Here is an 8,235-nt window from a genome sequence, read left to right as displayed (position 1 = left end):
ATTGTTTCTAACTTATTCACAAGCGACAAAGGAGTTTTGGAAATAACAGCTAGAAGGGTAAAATGGTAATTTTGTAAATTCCGACTAGCTGATGATATTCATGGAGGGTAAACACAAATAATATTCAGTGGATCCGCTCATCATAATTAGGTTGAATTCTTTAGTAGAAAAATAAATTCATTTGAACCGAGAAATTTTCAGTGTCAACTCTTTAGTGGAGTCAGTTGGCATTAAGCTAAACTTGGAAAAGGTTTGTGAACTTTTGAGTCCAAGTGTTTAGCTCAAGCTTTGTTCATTTGGGTCCATGAGGTCACTGTCACGAATCACATCGATTAGGAATAGTTAAACTCGAAGCTAAGTCAAAACAATAACGAAAATTGTCGATAGGGTAATTTTGTCTTTTTGGACATGGCATGAAATGAATGTCAATAAATTTTTTGACAATGTGATATGATGACATATTATATCACACGGCCATAACATGTTTATTGGGCCTTGTGAATTAATTTCATTTCATAGAATTTTACTAGAAAATTCTTAATGGGCTTTTCTTATGTTGTCATGAACAATTAAAAGAAAACCTAGAAAGCCTTTCTAGAAGGCTTTTGGCCGTCCAACCCAAGTGAATGGGAGACCAAATTTCGTGCAGCCCTTAGTGTGAAAGAGAGTTTATTTTGTGCATTAATATATGAAGATACTTTCCAAAAGAAAAAGAGGAAACAAATTTCCTCTAGGAGAGTATGACATGGGCGGCCAAGGCAAGCAAAATAGGAAACAAATTTACTTCTAGATGGCAAGGCTTACAGGTCCAAAATGAGAAAAGGAAATAAGGATTATTTCCTCATGAATATGTGATATTCTAAAGAAGAGGAAACTACCTTATTGAAGGTAAAGCCTCTCCTATAAATAGGAGCCTTATTCTTCTCATTTCATTCATTCCACATAAGTTAGAGATTGAGAGTCTCTCTCTCTAGAACTTGTGGCCGCCCCTCTCCTCTCTCTCTCTAGTCAATTTTGTTTTATTGTTTTGGCACCTAGGTCCTCATTTGACCTAGAGTTTAGTTGTGCGACTTCAAGACTCGTTCTTAAGTCGTAGTGTTTAAAAGTGCCAACTCACTGATTCCTTTATTTCGAGTGATTTATTGATAGAAACTTTCGTGGTTGCTCGAGGTGCCGAGGAAAGAAAGAGAGACGTGCTGCGAGGGGAGACGAGCGTTGCAAACTTTCCAAAAGCTTCTCAAAGTTCAAGCTTCAAGAAAGGTTAGTAAACTTCTTAGCTCATAATAGCTTTTATTTATATGTACTTGCTCTTTGTCTAGGTTAGTAAAAACTGTTTTACTTGTAAAAGAAAATTTTTAAAATTCCGCCGCTTACCGAAGCATTAATTATTTTCTTAAACCCTAGATCGATTCCAACAAATGGTATCAGAGCTATGGTCAAATATTAGTATCTACATGTATTTAAAATTATGAGCTTGAAAATCGTTTTCGAAAGTTTACTAATTTTGTGACAAGTTAGAATTGTTTTCTTAGATTTTTTTTAATTTATTGCTCTTGCCTTTAAATTAAATATCATGTTGATTTTCTATGAGTTTGGGATGTTTTTAAAACACATTAGAATCAGTTCTAAAAGTGTTTAATTTTTTATATTGAAAAACGTGTTTTAAAGTTTTGAGAAATTTCGAGTAAAATTTTGTGACTAGTTTTCTTGTCTTACTAGTTTCTTATTTTTACTTGAATCGTTTTATGCTTGTTGTTATTTCTTTTATGCCTTGTTATTACCTTGCTAATAAAACACAAATAAAAGCTTTAACAACCTTCATAAAATGTTCCGTTACACTCGATTTTTTTTCGCACCAAAGAAGGACCAAGCTTTAATTATTTCTTTTTCTTCGAGCTGGAGTAAACCCACATTAAAAGTGGCATAACTCTCTGCTCAGAAATCTAAATTTAATGATTCTTAAATCAAATTAAAGCTCTGTCTGTCCTCTATCCAATGCCACCGGTTTCAGGTCAAAAGGACATCGGAGCCGCTAGTTATGACGATTTTACTCCGAGGTGTGCGGCTGTTCCGAAACTCCAGTTTTTTAGAATTCCGGATTTTCAGCCCCACTACCATGAGTTATAGAACTATAATGAGAAAATTTTCTTGAGCAAAATTGTTTTTTAAAAAGTTTTTATTTTTGAAAGATTAATTGAAATTGAGTTTTTACAAAACTAGTTTGAATTTTGAAAAACCGTTTTCACTTTCAAACATGAAAAATATTTTGTCATCCAAATCAAATAAATTTTCAAAATGTTTTCAAAACTATATCTATATCACATATGTTCAAAATCTATATGCTCTTGAAAATTTGAGTGGGAGGTCTCCTTGTAGACAAGCCGAAAAAATAAAAAGATGTGTAATCTCAAACTTTCAAGTGTTCGAGTGAGTTGAAGTTCACACTTCCCTCATGCACTTTCCCGAAATAGAAAATAGGAAAAGATCGAGTATGTACCTTGTGCCTTTATGCACTAATACTGCTCTGAACATGATGATCTAGGATTCTCTTCTAGTTGTCCGCTCTATCGCTCTATAACTAGGAAAACCGTTTCCGAACTTATAAGAGTAGATGAACCAACTCCAAAAACTAAGTGGGAGGGTTATACTTGTTGTTTGTAACCCACGATCCCCAACACTAATGAAAGGTGCAATTGTCGCTAGACTAAGAGTCACCCTCGTGGCCCTCTCTTAAATGAGAGTACTCAAGGGCGCTTTGCACTGATCATTGCTCAATGAGCTAAATCCGAAAGTGAGACAATGAGACAAGTCCTCCCCTCGGCGGATTGTTTTTCAAAGTCAATCTTTTGGACTAAGTGGTTGGTTGCACACTTAGGCTCAATCCCTAGTAATCCTCCCTCGAGGCCCTGCGAAAGGATATGAGTGATCAAACCAATTTACAAGGTGGCTAGTCAAAATTGATGTATTGACATCTTGGCTAAGCATTAATGATGTGTCATTTACTTATAAATGGAGATTTTTTGCGGCCTTCTCTTGAGGGAGTAAATTATCGTTTGGTTTATAACACCTTTGGATTTTATCAAAGTCTTAAATAAAACTTAAATCCTAAACCTAAGACTAATCATAAACTTGTTTCAACTTATATAGGCAACATGTCTCTCAACCTTCCCTCGTTCATCCTTTCCTCGAACAAACTCGAAAACAAAAACTGCGTAGATTCGAAACATAACCTCGACATAATCCTTACCAAGCACAAATGGGTACTCACCACCCCGTGTCCTCCTCTGACGAATAATGATTCAACTCAAGAGGACAAAGACGCCTTGGCGGCCTGGCTCTGCTCCGATGAGATTGTGAGGTGCTATATCTTAGCATCAATGAACAATGTGGTGCAACAACAACATCGTGACATTGAGTCTGCCGCCGACATGCTCACCAATCTCCATGAGATGTTTGGAGGGCAAAGGCGTCAAGCAAGGCAAAAAGCAGTCCGACAGTTTATGAATTGTCGCATGAAGGCTAGGACTCCTGTTGGAGACTTTATGATATTGATCATTAGTCATCTGAGTAAAATGGAAATCCTAGGATTTGAGATTGATGGGAGGAATGTCATAGATATGATCTTAGAAACTCTCCCTACATATCTTGATACCTCCAAGATGAACTACTCCATAAACAACCTAGAGTACACTGTTACCAAGCTTATGAAGGAACTTCACACTGCTGTAGGTCTCACTAAAAGAAAGAGGAATCAAGGAGAGGCACATGCTACTGAGCAAAAAGCCTCCGCCTCTGGAAATGTGAAGAGACCTTACAAGGCCGATAAAAAGAACTGTCCTGCCTATCTCAAAGCAAAGGAACATAGTATTGTACTAGTTACCGAAGAATGCTTAGTAGCTGATAATGTATCAACGTGGATTCTTGACTCCGCTACTACTAACCATATTTGTTGTTCCTTGAATGGTTTCAAGAAAACCAAAAGCTTAGAGGAAGGCGAGTTATGTTTCAAATGGGGTGATGGGAGCCTAGTGTCTGCGAAGGCTGTGGGATCCGTGACGCTGTCGTTTGAAGACCGCACTTTAAACTTGAATAATGTTTATTTTGTTCCTACCTTTGGGAAGAACTTAATATCCGTTGCTCGTCTTCTTGAGCAAGATTATTGTTTAAAGTTCATTAAGAATGGAATTCATATTTCGTTTCCTGATAATTCTTTTGTCACTGATGCATGTATGAAGAATCCTCTTTTCTACATCTATCCCACTCAACCTTCTCTTTTAGACACCGAAATAGATAATGATCTAACTAGGGAGCCAAAGAGGATCAAACTTTCTGAATCCTCCGAACTAACAAAATCAACACACCTATGGCACTTAAGACTTGGTCATATCAGTCTAGATAGGATTAAGAGACTTGTGAGGGACGCTCCACTCCAAGCCTCTGCAATAGGTTCACTACCTACATGTGAATCCTCTATAGAAGGAAAAATGACTAAGCGACCTTTCTCCGATAAGGGTCGAAGAGCCACTGAGTTGCTGGAACTAATGCATTCTGATGTATGTGCTCCGCTCAGCCAACAGGCACGTGGAGGATACGAATACTTCGTAACCTTCACCGATGATTACTCACGATATGGTTTTGTCTATTTGCTCAAACATAAATACGAGACCTTTAACGTATTTAAGGTCTTTAGGGCTTTAGTGGAAAAGCAAACTGGCAAACTGATCAAAACCCTTCGATCTGATCGAGGTGGTGAGTATATGTCTGGAGAGTTCGATGACTTTCTTAAAGAAGAAGGTATCGCTTCTCAGCTTACCGCACCTGGCACACCTCAACAAAACGGAGTGTCAGAGAGAAGGAACCGAACTCTTATGGAGATGGTTGGATCAATGATGAGTTACTCATCACTCCCTCTTTCCTTTTGGGGATATGCCCTCGAAACAACCGCTTACATTCTGAACCAAGTTCCGTCTAAAACGGTTCCTGGTACTCCTTATGAAAGATGGACTGGCCGTAAAGTAAGTTTGGGCCACATCCGAATTTGGGGTTGCCCCGCACACGTGCTGAGGCAAAAGACTAGCAAGTTGGCTAGTAGGTCAGAATTGTGCTTGTTTGTGGGATATCCAAAGGAAACCAAGGGCTTCATCTTCTATAGTCCCGAGGATGATAAGACTTTCGTTAGCACGAATGCTCGTTTCCTTGAGGAGGACTTTATAAAGGATGCAAAACCCAGAAGCAAAATTGTGCTTGAAGAAAAGTTGGGTGAGGAAGCTTCTACCTCATCTGTAAGAACTATTCTTACCCCAACTGAAACACAACCTAATTCATCAGAATCTCGCCAAGTAGTACTTCGACGTAGTGGGAGGGCTACTCAAAAGCCTAACAGGTACATGTCTTATGGAGACTCTCTCGTAGCCGTCTCTGACATGGATGATCCTGTTTCCTATAGCCAAGCGATGGCTTGTTCTGAATCAAACCTTTGGCTTGACGCCATGAAAGTTGAAATGCACTCGATGTATATCAACAAAGTCTGGAAACTTGTAGACCTTCCTGAAGGGATTAAACCCGTAGGGTGTAAGTGGATATACAAGAAGAAAAGGGGTCCTGATGGGAACGTCGAGACGTTCAAAGCACGACTTGTGGCGAAGGGTTATACCCAACAAGAAGGGATTGACTATGAAGAAACCTTCTCGCTAGTCGCGATGCTTAAATCCATCCGCATACTCCTATCCATAGCTGCAACTCTCGACTATGAGATCTGGCAAATGGATGTCAAGACAGCCTTCCTGAATGGCAATCTTGACGAGCGCATTTACATGGCTCAACCAGACGGTTTCGTGGAAGAAGGTCAAGAGACCAAGGTTTGTGAGTTACTTAAGTCCATTTATGGACTAAAGCAAGCATCTAGGTCATGGAATATTAGATTCGCTGAAACTGTAAAGAACTCCGGCTTTGAACAGTCAATAGATGAGCCTTGTGTTTACAAGTTAATACACGAAGGCAAAGTTGTGTTTCTGGTGCTATATGTCGATGATATACTACTCATTGGTAATGACGTGGGTAAGTTATCTGAGGTTAAGGTCTGGCTGGCAAAGCAATTCGATATGAAGGATCTAGGAGAAGCCGCGTACATTCAGGGGATCCAAATCTTTTGAGATAGGAAAAACCGGACCATGTCGCTCTCTCAAGCATCTTATATTGATAAAGTGATGGATCGCTTCTCGATGCAAGACTACAAGAAGGGTCAAACACCCTTTAGGCATGGAGTTTCACTCTCTAAGGACCAGTCTCCCAAGACTGCACAAGAGATTGAAGACATGAGGAAAATTCCTTATGCCTCTGCCGCAGGAAGCCTTATGTATGCTATGCTTTGCACTAGACCTGACATCTGTTTCGCCGTTGGCGTAGTTAGCCGTTTCCAAACCAACCCTGGACCCGAGCACTAGATTGCTGTTAAGCATGTTCTTAAGTATCTTCGAAGAACTAGGAACTTGATGCTTACATACTCAGGTACTGACCTGACTATGACGGGATATACCGACTCCGATTTTCAAGCGGATAAGGATTCCAGGAAATCCACTTCAGGATCTGTGTTCATCCTTAATGGTGGAGCTGTTGTGTGGAGAAGTATTAAGAAATCTTGCATTGCTGACTCCACAATGGAAGCAGAATATGTGGCTGCTTGTGAAGCATCCAAAGAGGCTGTATGGCTTAGAAAATTCCATAAGTATTTGGAAGTTGTTCCAAACGTCGACGAACCCATGACTCTTTATTGTGATAATAGTGGGGCTGTCGCTAACTCGAAGGAACCTCGAAGACATAAGCGCTCTAAGCATATTGAGAGGAAATACCATTTGATTCGAGAGATCGTGCAGCGCGGAGACGTTAAAGTGAAGAAGATCTCAACGGTGGACAACCTAGCAGATCCATTCACAAAGGCCCTAGCGAACAAGGTCTTCGACCAACATCGAGAGGGATTAGGCATGAAAGACTACACACATCTTCTTTGAGTCAAGTGGGAGTTTGTTGTCAATGGTGCCCACAAGAAGAGTTGTAATCTTTATATTCTACATTTGATGTAATAAAGTCTCATGAAGACTCTTGCTTGTAATTGCTTATTCATGAATAAAAAGTTGAAACGTTCATTCAATCTTCCTTGTCTGAAGCTTTATGATAAAACATTAGTCTTTAGTCCATAAACAAACTAAACAACTTACGAAGAGACAAATGTAGATTTGCATGAACAAACTCTTCGTAGTTTGCTTAAAACGATATATTTGCAATCTAAGGGACAAAGGACTATTGACCTCAGTATGATTGTTAGAAGAATCTATGATGTCTGGTTATGAGGCATTGAGAGTTGGAGACTCTATAGTTCTTCTAGGTATCTTCCGAAGGTACTGAATTGACCAGTGCACTTCTAGAGACAAGATAAGAACAAACCATTTAACCTCTTATGTCTCGAAGTCACTATGTATGAATTGCATCGTGCTTACCTTAATCCTGAAATGAGACATGTCATTTCACACCTTAGTATTCTCATTTGAGAAAGTCAGAGTTCGGACTCACTATGTGATTCCGAACAGGGCCTATTGTTGAAGTACTAAGTTGTGAGAATGTCATGAGTAACTTTGTGAAGTTCTCATAGATATGGAATTCATGTACAAGATTGCTGAAATGCAATGTATATCACCTCATGCTTTGTTCCTTGGAGTGTGAATAAATGAACTGGCCAGTGTCCAAATTGAGTCTTGACTCTTTTGGATGAAACAATGTGACTTGTTAGCTCCTCGTCAATACATTGTTTCTAACTTATTCACAAGCGACAAAGGAGTTGAGGAAATAACAGCTAGAAGGGTAAAATGGTAATTTTGTAAATCCCGACTAGCTGATGATATTCATGAAGGGTAAACACAGATAATATTCAGTGGATCCGCTCATCATAATTAGGTTGAATTCTTGAGTAGAAAAATAAATTCATTTGAACCGAGAGATTTTCAGTGTCAACTCTTTAGTGGAGTCAGTTGGCATTAAGCTAAACTTGGAAAAGGTTTGTGAACTTTTGAGTCCAAGTGTTTAGCTCAAGCTTTGTTCATTTGGGTCCATGAGGTCACTGTCACGAATCACATCGATTAGGAATAGTTAAACTCGAAGCTAAGTCAAAACAATAACGAAAATTGTCGATAGGGTAATTTTGTCTTTTTGGACATGGCATGAAATGAATGTCAATAAATTTTT

The sequence above is a fragment of the Urtica dioica genome, chromosome 4, assembly GCF_054948205.1.
Source record: "Urtica dioica subsp. dioica isolate 48M chromosome 4, U.dioica_male_clone48M_v1_H2, whole genome shotgun sequence".
NCBI lineage: Eukaryota > Viridiplantae > Streptophyta > Magnoliopsida > Rosales > Urticaceae > Urtica > Urtica dioica.
This window is presented reverse-complemented; position numbering follows the sequence as displayed.